Source organism: Triturus cristatus, chromosome 6 (assembly GCF_964204655.1).
Source record: "Triturus cristatus chromosome 6, aTriCri1.1, whole genome shotgun sequence".
Lineage (NCBI taxonomy): Eukaryota > Metazoa > Chordata > Amphibia > Caudata > Salamandridae > Triturus > Triturus cristatus.
In genome coordinates, this window is record NC_140589.1 from 1,764,433,761 (window position 1) to 1,764,455,574 (window position 21,814).

Here is a 21,814-nt window from a genome sequence, read left to right on the forward strand (position 1 = left end):
GCCCTGTTGCGGTTGCCTTCCTGTTCTGGGGCCCTGTCCTTTGGGGTTCCCTGCCTCCTAGTTGCTGGGTTTTGCATTTCTGCTGTGGCTGGGTCGCTTCTTGTGTCTTGCATTGGGTCCTTGGGGTTTCCGGCTCCCTGTTTCTTGGGTTCCATTGCTGTCCGGGGTGGGGGGTGGTGTTGTGCCCTCCCTCTGTCCTGGAGGGGCCCTTGGCCTTGGTTGGCTGTTGGATCCAGGGCTGTGCTGGTGGTGCCCCTGGTGTGCTTTCTGGCTGGCGTTGGTGTTTGCCTGTTGCCTAGTGCTGGGTTGTGTTGCAGTTGGCTGGCTGGTGGGGTTTGGTTTCCTGTTGTGGTTTCCTTCTACCCTCTTGTGTCCCTTTTTGTAGGTTGGTCCACTTTTGGGGGTCCTTTGCCTCTCGGCTGCCGGTTCCTTTGCCACCTGCGGTGGCTGGGTGTTGTGGGTCTTCCTTGGCTTCTGCCTGGGCGGCTCCTTGGTTTCTCGGGTGTGCGGCTCCTGTGCCCCGCCTGTCTGCCGGTCTGGTCGTTGAGGTTCCGCCTGCCCTGCGGCCTGCCCGCCCTGCCGGTTCTTTTTCTACGCTACTCTTGGTGTTTGAGTAGGGTCTTTCTGGGTGCTACCTGTCTGGGTGTCCTCCTCGCTGTGCCTGGTCCTGTCCGTGGCTGGTGGGTGTGTTGGTGGGGTGGCCGGTTTTGGGTCTGGTGTTGGCCTCCCCCTGTCGGCCTTGTAGTTTCCGGCTGGCTTTGCCTCGACTCTGGGGCTGTGGCTTTCCCCTTTAGGCCTTTCGTTTGGGTTTGGGCCTTTCTCGCTCCGGTGCAGGGCTGGCTTTGGGCCTGTGGTGTCTTTGGTCCTTGCTCTTTTTTTTGGCTCTGCAGTCCTTGGGTCGGCCGTTGTTCAGTCTTTCCTTTTTCTTTCCGATCGCACTCCCCTCGGTGGGTTGTGCACCTTTGGGTTCTCCAGGTGCCTTTCCTTTGGTTTTCGTGGTACCTGGGGTCTTCCGGTGTAGTATTGGGGCCTCGGCTTTGCCTCTGTTGGGTTTTGGCCTTGCTGTCCTTGTGTTTGGCCACTCGTTTGCCTTGGCGGGTGGGTTGCTGGTGCCTTCTCTGCTTGGTTGTGTCCGGATTTGGCTGTGGTGGCCTTAGTCGCTTCGGGGGTCACCTTGGGGTCCCTGCCTGGGTCCTTTCCTGGCCACTCTTTCTCTGGTGCCATGGCACCTTGTTTTGGTGGGGGTATTTCGGCCTCTTGGTGGTCGGTGGTCCTGTGCCTGGTGTTCCTGGGTCCTGGGCTGGCCTTCTGTCCTTTTTCTGTGACCCCCCCTTTGCGCCTGGCTGTTGAACTGGGCCGTTGTATTGGTTGCCCTGTGTGGGCTGCCAGGCTCCCTCCCTGTCTTCCTGCTGCTTCTCCTCCCTGTGTGGCCTGGCTGTGGCTGGCTCCTGTGCCTTTCCCTGTGCCCCTTCTTGGTTGGGGGCTCTGGGTTGGGTCGGTTGGCCCTATGCCTCTCCTTCCGGTCCCTGGGGGTGCCGAGTTGGGGGCCTCTTGTCTGGCTGGCCTGTCTGTTCGGCCTGCTGGCTTCTTGGGTGTTTGTAGGGGCTCCTGCTGTTAAACGGTAAAAAAATGTATTCTGTTAAGTTAGCCCCCGCTATCTTCATTTTGTCTGTAAACACCCATTTTGTATTTCTGAGGGGACTTTTTGCAAAGTCAGGAGTTACGTGTTCACTGAAAAGCTGGTTGTGCTGATAATACTTGCGTGCCAGAATAGAGGCCCTGCCCTGCCGAAAGGCCCGATCACACAGATGTTTAATTTATAAACCCGCCAACGCCTGTAACCTCCCTTGCCTATCTACAAAGATGACGTGGGTAGGGGTTTATCAGGAGTTAGCAGTCTGCATTTCATCGTGACGAAGTGGTTTCCAATGTGTTTCACGAGGCACCAAACTGTATAAATGCCGTGCTTGAACTTGTGCTTATCAGTTCCCTCACTTGGGCACTTGCAGTGTCTGGATGATGGGACTCCTCTCATGAGTGAAATAAGCTTGTATTTTGTTTCCACTCCAGTGGTGATCCTCATTTGTGAACCCGTAGACAAAGGGTGTCCCTGCACGTGTGAGACTGATAGGAATTTCACTTCTACACTGCGGGGTTGGGATGTGGGCCTCCATGTCTTTCTCTCCTGTTTTTGCCCTTCTGAGGCTGCTCTTGAGTTTCACCTTGGGTGGTTCATTGGTGTCCTCCTTTGTCGTCCTGGCCAGTGAGTCGGCTCTTGGTTCGGTGCGGGTTTCCTCCTTCCCGGTTCTGGGGTTTGGTCTTCCCCGGTTCCGTGTTCGGCCCTCTGTTGTTGTCTCTCTTAGTGTTGTGCCCTGGTCTTGTGCGAGGTCTGCTGCGGTCCTTCCCTTGCCCTTCTGTCGGCTGGGTTCAGTTATTGATTGCGTTTTTCTGGGGTGGTTGCGCTACTGGACTCTCCCTGGCCTTCATTGGGCGAGGTGCTGTGTTCGTGTCCTGGTGTCTAATGTTTTCAGGGTGTGTGCCTCGGGTCTGGCCTGTGGGCCTGTCCCTGTTCCCCGGGTTCTTGTCCGGGTGTGGTGGCCTTTCTGCGGCTGTCCGGTGTCTCCGCTGGGGTTGGATGCTGGCCGTTCCTGCCCCGTGGCCTGGGCCGCCTCTTGGGTCTCTGTGCCTCTGGGCTCTCTGTTGCCAGAGCTGTCGGCATTGCGGGGTGGAGGGTGTTGCTCGTGGTCACTGCCCCCTCTCTTTCTGGTTGCTCGGTTTGCGCCAGTCCTTGGTTGGTCCTCTGGGTCGGGCCTGCATTCTTTCCGGGTTCCGTCCTCTTCGGTCTTTGCAGCTCTGCTGTGGGCTTCCCCTTGGGGTTGGTCTTGTGGTTGGTCGTGTCTTTCCTTCGTCTCTTGCTTTTGCTGGGGCTTGTTCAGCCTCTCCTTCCTTCCCCTCATCTTTTTTGGTGCGATCGTTGTGGGTTCGTTCGGCAGAGGGTCGCTTTCTTCCCTCGTCTGGGGGGGGGGGCTCGCTCTCTATCTTTGCTCCTGCTGTGTTCAGGTCGGCGGGTGGTGTTTCTGTGCCTTCGGCCATGCTGCCCTGCACGGGCCTGCTTTCGTCTGCTCTCAGGCATTTGGACGGGTTTGGCCTGGTTTGTCCCTGGTTGGGCGGCTGCCTGTTGGTGCCTGGTGCTGTGGACTTCACCCTTGGCTGTTTTCTCTCTGGTCGGTTGCCCTTCAAGGCTTTGTTGTGCCATGTGGGCACTTCCGCTTTTTCTGGGCCCCCTTCTGCTGATTGTTCTGGGGGAGAGGTTGTTTCGGCCCCTCTGGAGGTTCCCTTGGGGCATGTCTCTGGTTGCTGGGCCTCCTTCCGGCTTTGCCTGGGGTTCTTGTGTCTCTCTTGTTGCGGCCCTGGCTCCTTGCGCTGGGTCTTCTTCTGTGGTGGCTTTGTCGCTGTTCTTGCGGTCTGTTCCTGGCCCTTTCTTGTTGGGTTCTTCTCTTTCTGTGGCTGGTGGGGAGGTTCCTGGTGTTGGTTGTCTGCCACTTGGTTGGCGGGTCCTTGGTTGGACTCCTCGTTTTGAGGTTTTCCTGGGCGTACCCTGCTCGTAATTATATGTCACTGCCACATTTAAGAAAACCATTCCTCAATTTTTAGAGGTATATTTGTTATATACCAGTGCGATGTCTAAAAAATCCAACCATAGAGTATTTTGGGGTGTGTTACCTACCACTGTGACACTTAGGAAAAATACACCTAGAGTATTTGTTTTTGATTATACTCCAAAGTCGCATCTAAGAAAAACTTTTTATCGAAGATTTAGAGGACAATGACTTAATTACCACTGCTTCTTATAAGAAACCCATTCTGAGATTCTTTGGGTGAAACTTGGTTTTCAGTTCTGGGTGTAGCTACATCTAGCTCTCTAGGCAGCTACCCCCTTGAGTGCACAGCCAAGGAGATTGGGCTTAGCAGAAGGATAGCACGCGCAGTCTGTAAAAATTGTGACTTTTCAGCCACCTCTCACCCTTAGCAAAGAATCCTACTGAGCTGAGGAACCAGCACACATGCTAACTGCTCAGTCACAAAAGCAAAAGAGCGGGCTGAATGCCAACATCTAGTCTTTTGCATTTATGTGTGGTTTTATATAGTGTGGACCAGATTCACGTAGTAAATAACAAAAACTTCTCCCTCATTTTTACTTTTAGAAATGGTAATACATCCAGGAATATACGAGTCCCATAGACCGATTTTTAATCAAAATTTACTATAAAAAAAGTACAGATCATCTTTATAATTTCATTTTATAAATATACTATAATACTATATACGTTAACAAAAATATTATCAGGGGTTCAGTGAAGGTGGAACGTATCAGTAGGCGCTTAAACATGAATATTTTTTAGAAGAAACGCGTTTCTGTCAACAGATATAGCATTTATTATTATAGAAGACCAGATGTTGGCATTCAGCCCGCTCTTGTATCCGCGTACTGCCCCCCCTAGAGCTCAAATGCTGCTGGGAAACGCAGTGTGGCAGCAGGACAGGAGGCAGGGGGCAGCTGAGCAAACTCAGGCTGTCGGGATTCTGCTGTAAGCCGACTGGTACTGGCAGACACACCATGGCAGTGAATGACCCTTCCCTGTCAAGTTAACAACAGAAGAATGCAAGAAAGGATACACAGCATACAATAGCCCCTTAGTGATGCACAGATGCAGACAGATGGGCGGCGGTCGTTCCATGCTGATGCAGGCTTGTTGGGCAGCCGCTTGTTTGTCAATCTTTTCCACAATGTTCGAAATGTAGAGCATGGATATTTGTCGCTATAGTATAACACTGTTGGCAATAGTGACTATGCAGTTATGGTTTAGATGCACTTTATATCGAAAAGACGGTTTTAATCCTGGCGTTATACATATAGTTTTATTAATGCATGCCTATAGGGATTTTTTCACCAGGCTCTTACTCACTTGGTATGTTATTGTGTCATTCACAGGTTTTTTTCTGGCAACCACTGCATACAGCAAGGAGCAAAGGTCAGTCCACGTCAGCCATTGGCTAGCTTCACTGCGAGTGACGACGTTCTACCCTTTCATAATGATCATATCTACACAGAAAGTAGTTCCCTTCAGTTCTACAAACTACTATGGCAATGTGCACCTTTTGAGGGCAAACAAATATTTTCTCTTTAAGCCAATTCTTTTCTTTAGATTGATAAGAGTCCAGCAGCTCCCACTACAATAATAGTTTGCGGAGTCAGGACAAAACAGGCATTGGCAAAGCCAAAAGGCTGGAGCCCGACCCAGTGGCTTTGCTGATGCTTGTTTGCTTTGCTAATAGCTGTGGCGCTATTTGAGGAATTTGCACGAAATTTGGTTCTTCCTTTGTTCATCCTGCTATGTTTGGGAAAATCAAGTTTCACACAGATCCATCAAGTGGCAAGGCAGTTAAGAAGAGGTCCAGAAAACAGAAGTGCTTTACTTTATAGTTGCCAAAGTAATGTTTGCTCATGAGCAAAAACTGCTTATGGAATTACACCAGAATTGGCGTGAAAGTAGAACTTTATCCAAATATGAGGTTTTAGTCATTTAGTGTGAAATCGTTCAGTGGCCTTTGGAATATGAGCAGTGCTACAACAAATGTGTTAGTCCTGCTTCTAAGGGGTCACTTTTTATAGTTATAGAGGGGGTAGTATTTGCAAGGGTGAAACTTATGAATTCGGCAAAGCACATTTGAAGGTTTAAAGACACGTGATTCGCTGATGAAAAGCTAAGATTCTTTTCTTCCGACTTTAAATTCGCCAATCTGCTAAAGCCCCATCCTGGAAATGTCTTTCTCTGAAAAGGCAGAAGCATTTTGAGCATTGTTAGAGCACAAAGGGGGCGAGGGCAGACCCACAAGGAAGTGGAAAGTACCCTTTGTTGTAAGAAAAAAGTAGTTTTACATGATGGAGTAGTACGGGAAGCCTGTGCATGTGGGAATTCGGGCGACCGTTTTAAAATACGCAAATGATGTGATAAAGTTACAGTGTCCATGGAAAAGCTGTTCTTATATTTGACTACAACTTTGGTGCGATTTGATAAACCTGCTGAAAGTCTGGTAGGTCTTTTGCAAGCGCAGGTTACTGTACGAAGCAGCCTCGGCATGGCGGAGAATTAACTTGATAACTCCGAAGCCTTTTTTTTGTGCAGATTTTATATAGCGCCAACTCGACCCGAAGGGATTGGAGCGCGTTACACATTTAGGCACAGGGAGATTTGGGGGCATATTTACAAGGGCTTTACTCCGCTTTTTTGGCTTAAAAAGCCAAAAAAGCGGAGATAAAAATATCACCCTGTTTACAAGAGGGTGCTAACATGCATAATCGCATGTTAGCACCCTTTTTCCCAACGCCTCCCTTTGCATCTCTAATGAGACGCAAAGAGGGCGTCACTGGGCGTTCCCCGGATGGACTACCTTGCAAATATCGCTGATGTTCATCGTGATATTTACAAGGCAGCCCACAGGATTTTAGCAGATGTCAGATTTTGGCGAAAACGGCAATTTTCGCCAAAAACTAACATCTGCTAAAATCCAGACTTACCTATGCTTTACATAGGGGGTGGATTATGCTGATACGACCACAGGGTCGTATCAGCAAGGTTATCGCCGTTTTGCAGGGAACATCGCTGGAAAACCAGCGACGTTCCCTGCAAAACGGAGATAACCTCGCTTTCTCTGGAATTTTTATCGCCCTGGAGAAACGCGTTGTTAATAACGCGCTACCAGGGCGATACATTCCAGAGATAGCCTGCGATAAAAAAGTTATCGCTAAGCACGGCCAGCAATAATTATCGCTGGCCGTTGATAATATGCCCATAGGTGATTAGAATCACAGGATGTGGACGCAAGCCCGAGGCTCAAACCCTGGTTTCCAGCTTCAAAGTCGGCAGTCTAGCCGACAGACCAAGGGTTTCCAGCACCAAAGTCGGCAGTCTAGCCGACGGACCACATCCTCTTCCCTTTGATGAGTCGGTATGAAATTTGGGAGGCAGTTATCTCAGGGATCTCCCACGCTTAGTAAACATTTTCCAACACAGAGCAAAGTTGAAGGTGAGGGTGCAAGAAAAGCTTTTATTTGCTCATAACTTAGATGCAGTTTGATGGACCTGCATGATAGTTGAATTACCAGAACTGAATGAGTTGGCCACCTGGAAGGATGTGCAAATACTCTGTATTTTCGTTTACTCAATATGTAACTCATGTAATTGCTGCTGTGCCAGCTCTGTGGGTCCCCTTCTCCCCAGTTATGTAGCACCCTACCTTAACTACCTCAGAACTATTTGTACACATATTCTACCAAATACTGTATTCTAGTTGCATATAGTGTCACTATGTATTTTTATTTACTCCACATGTATCTCATGTTATTGCTGCTGTGATATCTCTGTAAAGCTTTGATACGTTTGAGTCTAGTTCGCGGTATATAAAATTCGATAAATAAAAAAATAAAATAAAATATGGCCAGCCTCCTCTGCCTACAGCCTGAGGGTGCACAGGGTAGGCTGCCTACACAGTGGCTTGGACCTAACCAGGTCAACCCGCACAGTGTAGTGCTGCGATGTCCAAGACTCCCAAGGAAGTAATAACCCATATCTACATCACAACCCAGCTATATACAAGCCTGTACAGTGCAACTGTACTGTGACTTTTTCTTAACAGGCCTCTGTCATCTGCACAGTTAGTCTTCCTTGAGGTCTCACAGGATAAACCTGCTGGGTAAGGCATGAGTAAAATGATGTTTTTGTACATGATGGGTAACCCATGGTGCTGCTATCCCTGGGCTCCTAACGGGCTGGTGGGCCTCTGAAACTTTTATCACACCATAATGTGGTTCTATCTCTGATTTGAGCTAGTCGTTGCGTCGCCAAATTTTATGGCCAAGAACATCCACCAGCTGCATGTTCCCACTTTGGACTTGAAACTAGATGGCACAGGGCTATCCCTGTGTCCACTTTTGATGTATGTGGTGGTGCAATGCTGATTTGGCATAGCCACCAGCTCACTTAAGGACTCCTTATTTCCTGGCATTGCTGTTTCACTCTCTAACAAATGTGTGAGTATGTTGTCTGGCCTCCATAGGCAGCCAGCTTTTTCCGCATTTTGGTGTGTCATGTCCATGTTTACCAAAAGAAGGGTAGCTGGAAGAGCAGGTCAAGCTGCTTATATCTGGATCTGTGCCCTCGTCCAATGTCTCACACTCAGCTGAGCCTTCTAAGAGGAGGACTTGGAGATCATGCTCAGATCCATCGTGGTTTATGTCAGGGGCTGTTCCACTGGATGACTGTAGCCCCTGAGGCTACAGAGGCTGTAGTAGTGCCAGGTGTCAGGGGTGGTGGAAGCAGGGGTAGTGGAAGCAGTGGAAACAGGCACAGGTTTTGGTGCTTCTAGCAGGTATGGGTGCTGTTGGTGGTCATAGCAGGTGGAGGTGCACGGGTGTCGTTTGCCTCAGCAGGTGCAGGATGGGGAACACTGAGATCAAAGCAAAAACTGCAGTCTTCCTGGATACTCAAGAGGATGGCGAAACATGGCTAGTGGGTGGCCACTGGGCATCTGCAACCTCCTCCTGCACATTGTCACCTGCATGGGCAGTTGTGGTTCAGTAAAATGCTACTGTGTAATTATGAGCTACAGCTAAATGAACATTGTGGTTTAAAGTGATCTTTTCATGTGGCCTGTTGTGCCTACGTATCATTTCTGATCCACCATAGTTGTACAGACTTTGTGTTGATGACATCAATTACAGGAAAAATCCCATCCCATTTTGTAATATTGTATTGTTTTACGGCATTTTACACCACAGACATGTGGCTCATTTTGCCTAGACAAAGTGCTATTGTTGTTGCAACACTGTATGTCCTCCTAGCTGCTGGGACCAGTCCACAAAAGCCATTCTATGCATTTATAATATAATTCTCTCCCCAGTCCTTCTGAGATTTGACATTATGGCATGTGAGGCATGCTCGAGCCCCGCTGTAGTGCATGATGAAGCCTTCCGACTTGGTATGTGTTATTTGGATGGTGTGGACACTTCCATATTAGCCAATCTCAGTTATTTGAGATACATGTTTACAGCACTTAAAAATGTCACATCATTTGTGTTGTTGTCACTGCATCTATATAAATTCATGGGGAAACATCGTTCATTGAATACTTCTGACTTCACTCCTCTGAGTATACCTTCAATGAAGGCCCTGAAATTTGAGTGAAGGCCGTTCCGCCAGTGGTGAAACTCACGCTGATGAGTAGTTCCTTCACCCTTCTCATGAATCCATCAGTGTGATTTTTTATAATCTTTATCTTCTCTGGGTTGGGACAATCAGTTTCACCTTGTCAATGATAGACTGCCCGATGGGCAAATGCTCCTTTAGTGGAGTCTTCACCATGAAGTAGACCATCAAACTGTCCTCCACCTGTATTTCCACCTCTGGTAGAACTTGCTGCCCATTCTTGTAGAAACTTCAGTGTCCTTGGTGGAGTCAATGTCATCCAGGTCGGATGGTTTTGGTTTTTGGGATGTTAGCTGTAAGCAGATGTGTTTGGGTTAAAATGGAGTCGTCAGGTAGGGTTTAGAACAAATAACATAGCCATCTTGTAATGGAGGTATCATCGAAGTTACAACGAACGGCTCGAGAAGAGTGCTATCAAGTAGTGCTTCTCCAGTAGGCTGTGAGGTGTCCCTCCTGACTTTCTCTTCCCGTTTTGTCAATTCTTTATGATACGTTTCCTCTTTTTTTGGCATACCGTGTGCTGCCTCACACCTGCGCGTTGTTACCGGGTGCAGTACTACTGATCACAGTAACAATGTATGCAAACCCAATTGTGGTGTTACCACACCCCCTAATACTGAAACACCTATACGTATATGCACATATATGCACAATCACATATCATATTTGTCCCATGGTATTAGCATTATAGAGTGCAGAATTACCATACCCAATAATATGTGAATTCTTAATTGGGGCCTTATTGTCTATAAAAAGTGTAGCAGCTATTATATTCAACTTTAAATAAATAAAATATATACATTCACATACATAATACTCTTGGTAAAACTGGGCTATTTAATCATTCAACAAAAAACTTTGCTACATGACTGTAGCACATAAAAAAAAACACACCATTAAAAAGTTAAAATCCAGCTCCAAACTTTATCAAAAATAATTGTACTAGTTTGTAAGCTGAAGGAACAGTCTGCCATGCGTTTTCTTGCTATTTCTGTGGTATTCTGTACTTGTGAAGTGCTCTTTGTGACACTTCAAATTTTATTTCACCTCATGCTGTGATACAGGTTTTTACTTGACAGTACAACACTAAATTTATGCCGCCTACGCATAAACAAAAAATATGGTGCCTTCTCTTGCAGCTAAATATTAAAAAACAATTCTGTAAAGTACAAGTACATGGTAATACGTTGAGATACTAATCCTTTCTTGGTTTGAAGCAAATTTAGTCCAGTGAAGATGCTGAATGTTTAATAAAAACATAAATAAATACATTATTTCTCAAGACTGTAGGCGTTGTTGGACTAAACCGATGGCTCTTAGAACTGATCCCCTTGGCAAGAAATCTCCGCAGGCTTAGAGCCAATAAATGGAAGAAAAACAAACAGCTCTAACCTCAGACAGTTAAGAAAAAAATACACGCTCCTCATCTTGTCAGCTAAAGTCTCCTGTCTCTGAAATAAAATAGAGTGTTGCCCTGCTTCCATAAGATCCCTCATCCGGCATCTCATAAAACTTTCAAGCACTGCGGACAACTGTTTACCAGCCTCCTCCAGAGAGAAATGCGAGGATTTCCTCATTAAATTTTTTGAAAATATCGACTCGTTTATCTTAGTTTCAACCTACCTTTTGCTACCTCTGCCTCTTCATCATCTTGAATCTCCAAACACATGGGAATTCTTCCCTCCTATTGCCTCCTAACAATTATTTTATTCAATCAAGAATCTGAAACCCACCAGTTATTTCTTCAACTACATAGCAGTCAAAACAAACCTAGTCAATGTTTGTATGGTCAAAGACACTTGGGGGCATATGTACAAGAACTTAACGCTGCCGTAGCATCCATTTTTTGACATTACGGCAGCATTTTGTTTATCTCCGTATTTACAAGTTGCCGCTAACTGCAGTTAGCTACACTTTTCAGGCGTAAAAACGTGAATTTTTAACACCGCCACTTCTGTTAGCAGGACGTAACGAAAATGAGATGCAAGGTGGGCATTCCCGTTTAAAAACTGCCACTATCCCCACTTTGCGATATTTACAATAAAATTCCTTTACGGCGATAACCACACAAAACTGCCGCTAAGTCTAGTTAGAGGTCGTTTTTGAAGACCAGAAACTAGCTGGTCTTAAAATTGGTGCAAACACTTGGGTCCACATATTAGATGTTTGGGTGCTGGACAGCACTGCAAGGAACATTGCAGCGCTACCCTGCGCCAGAACAAAAGGACAGGGATGCGCCCTATCAATAGGATACGTGCATGCCTGGGCCCCATTCATGAAAAGTGTTGCATCGCTGCAACAAAACAGTGTTGCGTCAATTTTCACTGCGTCCTCCTTGTGACACCATGGATGCCCCGTATTCAATGTACAGCGCTCCCTGTCGCAATCAAGGACAGATGCGTCTGAAATCCTTACGTATCTGACAGCGCTAAAGTCACGCATTGCTTCAGTTGTGTTGCAAGCATGACACACCTCCAGCAATGCATGGGGCCAGCCTATCCTTAAGGCACAGTGTCACTCTTATGCCTGCCATGAGGCAGGCGCAAGGTTTTGACGCAGTGGTGTCCTCGAATTGTCGCAGTGAAATCTGAGAGACTTCTCTGCGTCAATCCTACAAAGCTTTGTTGCTTGGGAACGCCCACCCTGCATACATCATACCAGACGCAGGTATAATGTGGCACAGGGCTTCAGAAGGTCCCGCATATGCCTAGATGAGTCACTTCGTAAATACTGCGCAACGTGGATCAAGATTCATGCTGCACGTACGTCAAGAAAATGACGCACCAGTGGGCTTAAACTGCCGGAAGGGGCTCAGGAGAAAGCCCCCCTATCTTTTTCCCCTATGATGGTGCACAATGGCTGCCATGCGCCAACTAAGGCGCCATGGTGCAAGGGTGACTGTGTTTCCGAGTTGATTGATGTTGTGGCTCCATCTCTACTCGAGATGTCTGCAGGTGCGTCTAGACTAGTAGCGCGGGAGTGAACCAGTTGGCCTTCTTGGAGTGTTATTTGCCTGGTCTTTTCTTGATGGGTGCCAGGGTGTCGGCGCAGTTCGAGATCCATCCGTGTAGGTTGCGCACTACGGTGTTGGCATCTGTAAGTGTTGGTGGAGTGGTGGCGCTGAGGGAGTTGACGAGAAGTTCTTCGGTGGTGTGATCCAGCTGCGACGGGGGGTAGCAATGATGGCGGTGATGTACGGTGGGTGTGGTGAAGGCGTGATTTATCCAATGATGGTCGGTCCAGGAGAGTTCTTTGGTGGGGCTGTAGTTGAAGGTCCCGCTGGCGGAGAAGACGGGGTCAAGCGTGTGTCCAGCTATGTGAGTTGGTGCAGTGACTAGCTGCTTGAGTCCGATGTTGGTGAGGTTCCCCAGGAGGGGGGTGATGTTCTGGTCAATGGGGTTGACCAGGTGGAACTTGAGGTCTCCAAGTAGGATGTAGTCGGTGGATGGGAGAGCCTGGGGTGCGATTAGGTCTACAATGGCATCGGTAAATGGGGGTTTATGGCCTGTGGCCTGCAGACAAGGGTGCCGTGGAGGGTGGTGTTGGGGTTGGTCCAGATCTGGAAGTGGAGGTGTTCCAAGGTTGCCGTTCGGTCATTAGAGTGCGTGGTCGGTCAGAGTGTGCTTTTGTACATGATGGCAATGCCTCCTCCTGGACGGTTGGGGTGGTCCTTGCGTGTGATTTTGTAGCTGTCGGGGATGGCGATGGCGATGTCTTGTCCAGAGCAGAAGTTGATCCAGGTTTACGTGAAGAAGGCGATGTTTGAAGAGGTGGCATCTAGGAGGTTCCAGATTTCTGTGGCATATTTGTGGAAGGACCGCACGTTGAGGATGATGCAGTTGAGCCAGTCGGGTGTGCAGTTTTTTGGCTGGGTGCAAGAGGCGCTCGTGTGCAGATGTGGCAGGAGGCGTGTTTGTAGTTTTCGGCAGGCACAGGGTGCAAGGGTATTCTTTGGTGATGCTAGATGACAGGCGGCATGGCGTCCAGGCTTGCGGGCTAGGAGGGTGCCGGTGTTGTAGTGGTGGAGTGTCCGAGAGGTAGGGTCCCTGGTGCTGGGTGCAGTACAGGGGTGGATGGACGCAGACAGGCTTGCCTTTGGCTTGTTTTCGGCGCACCAGTGGCACGCCCGCTGCACATGGCCTCACAGTATCCGCAATTAGGTAGTGCTGAAGGGGTGCTGAACCGCTGGGAGGCGGGGGATCGCAGCGGCAACAAGGGAGAGGATAGGAAAATAACAAACTGCAAAAAAGCACAGAAAAAACAAAGTCAAACAAAGCAAGGATAAAAAAAGACAGAGGTAGAAGAGCAACGGCGAATAGAAGAAAGATGAACAGGAACAGCAGAAAAGAGGGACAGGAGGGCAGTGAAGCTGCAGAGCAGTGGCCTCTACCAGTGGACCACCATGGATGTGCCCTAGGCAGGAGCCTGAGGGTGGAGGAGGGACTCGAACATCTGACCTCCGAGTCAGAGGAATCAGCAGCAGCAGATGGGGACAGCAGCAGTAGCAACCAGACGGCGCAGCGCTGTGAGAAGAGGAAGTCCACTAAGGGATACACACAAAAGAATACTAACAGGGGGCAAGGAAAGGCAGCACGACCCACGGGATAAAGCTGCATACCCAAGGGCCTGGGCCAGAACCAGCCCCGTGCCCCTGGCACCCACTGCCGCCAATGGCCGAACTCAGCGACTTGAGCCAGTTAGTGGAGACCCTCATCAGTCTTGTGCGGTACCCTCACTGATGTAGGTCAGCCACAGCGGAGGGATTGCTCAGGGCACGGTGTGCATCACCCACAAGCACTAGACCTGGACCCACCTCGCCTCCAGGGCCTTATCTGCTATGCACCCCACTTTCTCCTCACCAGGACATTCACACCAGGCTCAATGCACTGCACTCTCTCCAAATCTGTGACTCAGTCAACAGGAGCCTCAGCCAGGTGAGATTTCACAAGCCTCGGTACAGTAGTCGCTGCCAAGTCCGCTGGGGAACCTCTCGATTCAGGTGATGCAACATGAAGTTGCTGCGCTCCCGCTACACAAGTTTGGCGCAGCTCATGGGCCTCACCCTCCACAGCGTCCAGTCAGCATAACATCCTCCGGCCTGTGATGCAGAGAGGCGCGGCCCACCATTGATAATCTCCTCGGTGCACCCTGGTGTAGTGGTGGCACCTGGTATGCAATGCAGACCTCCCTATATTGGTGCGCAGGAGAGCCTCTACCGTTCCCAACTCCAAGGTGCACCAGGTGGTCTTCTCACACAGGTCAGCAACGTGTCTCCATGCGACCTGCCAGACTTCACCACCAGGTAAGGGTGATTGCAAACACCTCAGTGTCTAACGCCATGGCCTAGCAACTCCACAGCACCTCTGCCTCCCACTCCGGGTCACAGATGCAGGCCCAGCCAGGCCTCCAGGCCCCAGGGACTGTCCCCACTTTCAAGGTTTTGGCTGCCATGGTGTTGCAAGGAGGGAGCGATGAAAAGTAATGCATCACTGTTTTTTACCAGCGATGATCCTCGTTTCATAACTGTAGCCCTGAATCTGCATTTTCTCTTCCCCTGGGACTCTGGCTGGTCATCCTGGCTGTTGGGAATTTGGGGGGTTGTTGATCTGTGCTGCACTTGGCCCTGGCTGCTCCATTCTACATTTCATTCGTTTTATTTCCTATTTTTCATTTGCGGTGGACTTATAGGCTATTTTTGCCTCTAGAGGCAAAAAAAAGTCAGTTGGGCTGACTAACGTGAGGTTTTATGCCGCTATTGGGCCTTTCGTTACTTTTCTCTCGCTAACGTCAGAGTTTTTATTACCTTGACAATAGTGTTAGCGGCTGGCTGTTACTATCGCCATGTAGCAATGTATTGTGAATACATCGCTAACAGGGCGATAGTTTTTGGTGATAGGCAGCGTTAAGAAAACTGCTGCTATCTAACACTTACACTAACGCTAACGCTAGTTAGCGGCAGTTCTTGTACATATACCCCTTGATGCGATTTGATAAACATCTTTATTTTTAAAGCCACCATTCCATCACCATTACAAACTAGCCATATTACACCCGTCATTAAAAAAATCTAAGCTCAACCCCTCTCTAACCGCAAACTACTAGTCAGTTTCCAATCTACCATGGCTCGGTAAGGCAATAGGGAAAATTGTTGTAAACTAAATTATACAATCATTTCTGACATCATCTGCTCACCATCAACCAATATGGTTTCAAACTTGGCCATATAAAATATAAACTGTAACTTTGAAGTTCCTAGATGAAGTGCACCATATACCTGACAAGGCTTAATTGTTCTTCTAGACCTCAAAGTTGCCTTTGACACTATTGCACACAAAATGCTTGTGAGATTCATGGGCAATGCAAGGAATTCTGAGTTCTAAGCTGGTGTGAATTTTTCCTCTCTGATGTAACTCAACTGGTAAAAATAAATCACCACTACTCTTCTTCCACAACTAACGTGCTGTGGGGTTCCTCAAGGCTCCATTCTGGTGCCCACTTTATGTCATCTCTACTTGGAGCTACAAAGCCTGATTGTCCGACATGGCGGTATTGGGCTTTACCATTATGCTGATGACTCTCATCTCTAGCTAAAGATTTTAGTAGTAGATGACATGCTCCTCCTCAGAAACTGAAACTGTCCTTCTCAGATTAATTCATGGATGCAACAGAACTTCCTTCTTCTCAATCCCTCAAAATTGAATTGCTCCTTTTCTCTTCTACCAAAAACAGTATTGATCCTAAGCTGCTTGACTATCAGTAGCTCAAAGGCCATGCACCCACCCCAACTTTGACGGCCAAACCTCTGCTTCTTACCAGACTCTGCCTTCAGGTTTACCACAAATATCAGTATGAAGGGTAAGCTGCATTTTCTCATCTTTAAGCATAAAAAAACACACCTGTATATTCTTCTTGATCTGCTACAAATAGCATTATAAGACTTGACCCACGATTGTATTACAGTCAAGGAGTACTTCTGTCTTCTGTAGCCCCTCTCAAAGCAGTGCTTCATTCATCAATTAGGTTAGTCCACTCGGACAGTAAATTCAATCACATTCCACCTATACTTCGGAAGTTTCACTGGCTGCCCATTTTGGATAAAATCAAATTCAGTCTCTTATATTGTCTACAAGGCCATCCATAGAGGCAATCTACCTTACCTGGCCAACCGTTTGAAATCATAATTTGGGTCTCTTTGAAACCCCAAAGTGTAGAATCGCTGATGTCCAAAGGCAATTTTTCTTCGGCGCGTCCTTTGCAGTCTGGGACTCTCTCAGATCTGACACCAATCACTATCTTCCAAAACAACTAAAGGCTCACCTCTTTAGACAATACTTACTTTAATAGTATTGCACAAATCAGATGAATTCTATTTTTATATGCTCTGTCATAAATGCTCAATACACACATTCAGCCATGTTCTGCTATATTAGAATGCTTCACTGCAAGGTGCCCTAATACAGATGGGAGTCCAGGTGTTCTAAATAAATGTTTCAAAAATTGAAATCCAAAATACGTACTATATTAGAATATTGAAAAAAAAGATAACATTCATTGTTAAAGTATACAACTTGGAGACAGTCCTTGGAATTGGGTAAAAATGACCTGAAATAAAAATGTTATGAAGAAGGGTAAACAGAATTTTAAGGGGCTTGGAAAACCATAAAAAGGGGAACCATCTGGTACCATGCGTCCAGAGCCATGCATTCCTGAAGCCCGCAAGCGTAATCACGCTTGCCCGAACAATGCACTTGCCTTAACCACGCATATGCGTGGTTAAGGCAAATCCGCTCTGGTGTTCAGGATGGGCGGGTACTAGGAACAGGATATTGTAAGTGGGGCTGGGGCCAGGTCTGGGAGTCGCTTTTGGGGGGTGGAGTTGGTGGCAAGTTTTTTGGGCTGGGGTCATGGAGGTCGCTTGCGGGGGGTGTCGGTGGCAAGTTTTTTAGGGCTCAGGGAGGGGTGCAGGGTACTTTTAAGGAGGGGCAAGTTTTAGGGCTCATGTCGGGGGCTTGCTATCGGGGGGTCATGGCAATTTTTTAGGGCTACGGGAGGGGGAGGGGGAGGGGGTCAGGGTACTTTTAAGGAGGGTGCGAGGTTTTAGGGCGCAGGGAAGCAAGAGGGGGTTGTGGTAGCTTAAGGGCTGGGTTTCGGGGAGTATGTAAGGAATAGGGTGTTTTAAGGCTCGGGGGCAGGAACGGGGTTTGTTATTTAGGGCTTAGGATGGGGTAGGGGGTTGGAGTAGTGGCAAACGTAGCAGCACATACACAAAATTGCGTGGTAAATGCATGTGTGGTAAGGGAATGCGTGGTTAAGTCACATTTGTGGTTCAGGCTGCGGGGTAGAGGCACTTGTGGTTGAGCCTTGTGTGCCTCTCTCTTACAACCCATAAAAATATTTTGGGAACATTGGGAAATAAGTCTATCTGCAAGGGTTGAATGGACTTCAAACATTCTTATAAAATGAAGTCTAACCTAAACAGTCCTAACACATAGTGAGAAAGTCCTAAAGCAAAGTAAAATGAATAAAATAAAGTAAACTGTCTTAATAGTAAAGAACGCCAGTCCCCTGTGCCATATTGAGAGTCAGAGCTAGGGCAGAAGTTTCTGTTCATCCTTGGGTTCCATCTTCATCACAACAACATTGATATCCACAACTGGCGCAGACATGTGGCTCACTGAAGCGGGTAAACCTATGAGAAATTCAATACACGGAATGTGGTGATGCAATGTGGATATACAAAGGTTGAGATGGGACAACAGCGGTAGATAGAATTTGGAGGCAGATGAGACGTAATGTCTGCAATCAAGGACGTCAAGTGTAAATATAATTCTCTGTTTTACAGACAGTGTCTTTTCCCACTCATCTCATGCACATCACAAGAGAGTGCTATCTGACCGTCAACTATGTTAATCATGACCTCTTTGACAGAGTTGGGTCAGTTGAACACATGAGGCCTCAATGATGCTTGGGTTAAATGTCTCTTTTGGCTGCTGGTGTTCCTTGTGGGCACTTGGAAGAGGACTTGGCAATAGAGAAGGGGGTTGAGCTGGATGTCCCATTGATATGTGGACCTCTGGAATGGTGGAGGAGGAGCCAACAAGCCCAGATGACAGTGGGGCCTACTCCTGGGATACCACTGTTTGTTCTTCCTCTTGGCCAGGAGGAGCACAATTGTCCACCTCCTCCTGGCATGTGGTGTCCATTTCTTCCACCTCTTCATTCAGCTTTACAGTCTCTGCTTGGACTCATTGTGTTACTGATGCTGTTTCACCCAGGCAGGTTTACTTTCACTACCACTGTAAAAACCTTCTTACTAGTGGTTGAAAGTTGAAGGACTGACCAGAACATAATAACAAGGGGCATTGTTTATCGACCTTGCACATCGTGTTCAGACTAAACTCCAGAAAAAGCAGAGAATGCAAAAAGCAGCCCGTTCTCATGTGAAAGGCACAAACAGAGTCTTGCATAAACATAGTCATGTAGTAACATGCGCAAAAGCAGCATTGTGGCACCCAAGCTCATGCTAACTTAGCAATGTCGACAATGTCCCTTAGGGCTATATAACACCCTCCCCTTGGTAAGGCCATAGGACATAGACAAAGAACCAAACAGAGTTCAAAAGTCAAGAAGAGTTCAAAACTTTAAAAAAAAACAAATTGGAAAAAATTGAAATTTTCAACAAAAACTAAATATTTTAGTAATTAGGGACTATAGAACATGTGTATTCTCCAGTACAATAAAGTTCTTATGAAGGAGGTGGTAAGTCCATCAAGGTCTGTGAGCCGAGGAATGCAATTCCCTTCAAAAGATCATCTCTATCGTTGGTAGAAAAAAGGGATGCCATCCAATTAAGTAAGTTGAAGGAACAAACATGTTCCTCATAATCAGACGACTCCAAAAGCAGAAGTGAGCAACTTGCGTGATATTCAATGAAACTCTGATGCATGACATTCTGCTCAGCCGCACAGACATCCCATTCAGCCAATACTCCAAGTGCTGCCGCATGCGCCATACGGCCATCCCCAGAACAATCCTGTTCATGAGCCTCTAAGGGACCCAGCAACTAGTTAAAATCCGGAAGTGGATGGGACTTATTGGAGAGGCATATATCCATTGCTCAATAGAAGGGGCGTCGCTGACAGTAAAACACTGGTTGCACATAAGTAAAGTAGGCAAATCGAAAAGTTAGTTCATAACTGACGCCAAGCGTGGCTAATGGCAAGCATCCAAAAACGTGTTGAATGCGATCACAGTACAGCTGCAACTGGCCTGGTCTGTGCATTACCACAAGATAAGCAGCCATTGCGCAGCAGGAACAGGAGAAGCAGAATTCCAGCACCTAACGCCAAAACTAAGGGGAACCCTCCAAAGACGCTGGAAAAAATAGAATGAATAAAAGCCGGTATTACTCCAAATCTTGTCTGAAAATAAGTCACAAGGCCAGAGCCCACACGTTTAAAAAAATGTGCAAGGCCTTTGGTGTCAGACGCATTAAATATTTGGTGTATAAGCTCCCCAAAATGCTGTGGGGGGTTTGTGTTCAGAAGGGACTGTATCTCACTAGAAGTCCTAGCCACCTGTAGCTCGAAGGTCTCTCGGGCCAAAGTGAGAGCCACCTCTTGTTGGAATAATAGCACTTGGAGCCTGCTCAATTTGTTGAAATCTGTTTTCAAAGTTGGAATGGAAGGCCAAATTGAACTATCTAGACTCCCATGCGGAGGTGGAAAAAGCACATTGCTACAACAAGTTACGCGCTGGGAAACCGTTACTAAATACGGGACTCCTGCCCGTAAACCACAGCAGTCCTGGTTGTTCAAAATAAGATAACCGCCATTTGTAAGCAACGTAAAAGCTGGAATTATTGACGGCACTACGGTCCCTTTTAAAAACAAGACAGATTGGGTGCCGACACATTACAGGCGCCGTGCAACTTAACGTGTTTGCAAACAAGGGAATGTCCTACTGTGGAATCGGAGTCCTCCCCTGTAAGAAAAACTTCCTTACTCTCCTTCTGACATCTGTAAGTGAAAGGTAAGGACCATAATTCATGTAGAAATGCATTACCCAGTGGTTCAAAACGGTCAATCGGAAAATGTTGCATGCATGATTTAAATTGAAACAGTGAAAAAGATAACCCCATGAATTAACCAAGCAGCAGAGTCCGTTTCTGCTACCGAGAACGGCAAGGGCTCCAATTGTTCAATGTGCAAAAGTGTATATGCTGCATCTTTCATGGATATGAATCTCTGTTCATCAGTCAGATTAAATGGCAAAAACAAAGCAGTGGCATTCACATAATCCCAGGGCACTTTTCCCATTTTAAGAGTTTGCAATCTCCAAGCAAATTGCATAACCGATCTTAACTGATTTTGACCAGGATATCACACAGATACATCACTTTGAACAATATCAATAACAGATGAAACAATATTATCCAACGTATAAATACGTGAGGAAGGTGTGTTGATGCTATTGTCTACTACAGCAAGGACCTTTTCTAAATTAGCTTGATCAATTTGGTGCAGACGATGAGCAACCTCAATCTGCGAAAGTTTACAAATTTCATTATAAGCGGCATAGATAAACCTCTTAGATCTAGGATTCCTAGGTCCTAAGATTAAATCAGCCAGGTTGATCTCACTCGACAAGAGTGAAAGGTGTTGCTTCACTGATGCCAATGTGGAATGTTCCAACCATTGTTGGCATAATTTATCCACCGAGTATGTGGTGACCGAATGTGAAAAGGGATAACGAGGATCAGGTCTAGTCTGAATGAAAGCAGGTGTAACATTATAAAAACGCAATTGACATCCATTTGTATTTGTTTGCCACACCAACCACCCAGAAGAATCAATTTCAGAGACATTGAAAGTATCATTACGAAGCAAAGATTGCAATGCCTCAATAGTATAATGTCTATGAGAGCGCCAATTGTCATATTCGGCTAAAGACGGAATGGATTGGGTATTCACATTTTTTACAGTTGCCAGGCCAAATCAAGTGGTTTGGTATACTGTATTATTTAAAAATAAAATCTGAGCTGTGATCAGACAGGCACGGTGTAAAGCCTCAGTCCCCTGAATCTGCTAAGGCTTCGTGCCTCAGATTGATTTTTAATCAAAGCTCTCTTTCAAGTGATCATAACCCTCCGTAGCCAATTTAGTTCTAAACAGGTTGGCATAGATCAATTTAGTATGGGTCAACATAAATTTGGATTTGGAAGACGATTGAAGTTTAAAAAAATAGGATTGTGGATTACATATATCATAAACCGTAAAATATGTGAATTTATCTCTAAGAGTTTTAGAACTCCCCTCTACGGGAGTAGGACAATGTTCCCATTATGTATAATTAAAAACCGGTCGTAGCTTGTTTGTTTTGTGTAAAAAATACTGCCCATAATGTTGATAGCAAAATAGGTCCCCATAATTGGCAGAATTTAAATACAAATCGTCAGCATCAAAAGCAGCATAATATTTTAAATGTGAAAATAATGCATGCACTGCTTGTACATCCTAATCGTCAGAATGTATGTCTCGAGTTACCAC

General features: G+C 46.8%; 1 pseudogene; it reads right to left on the bottom strand.

Moving 5' to 3' along the window:
* Positions 1–2,745: 2,745 nt before the first annotated feature.
* Positions 2,746–20,617, bottom strand: LOC146821953 (uncharacterized; annotated as a pseudogene).
* Positions 20,618–21,814: the final 1,197 nt, after the last annotated feature.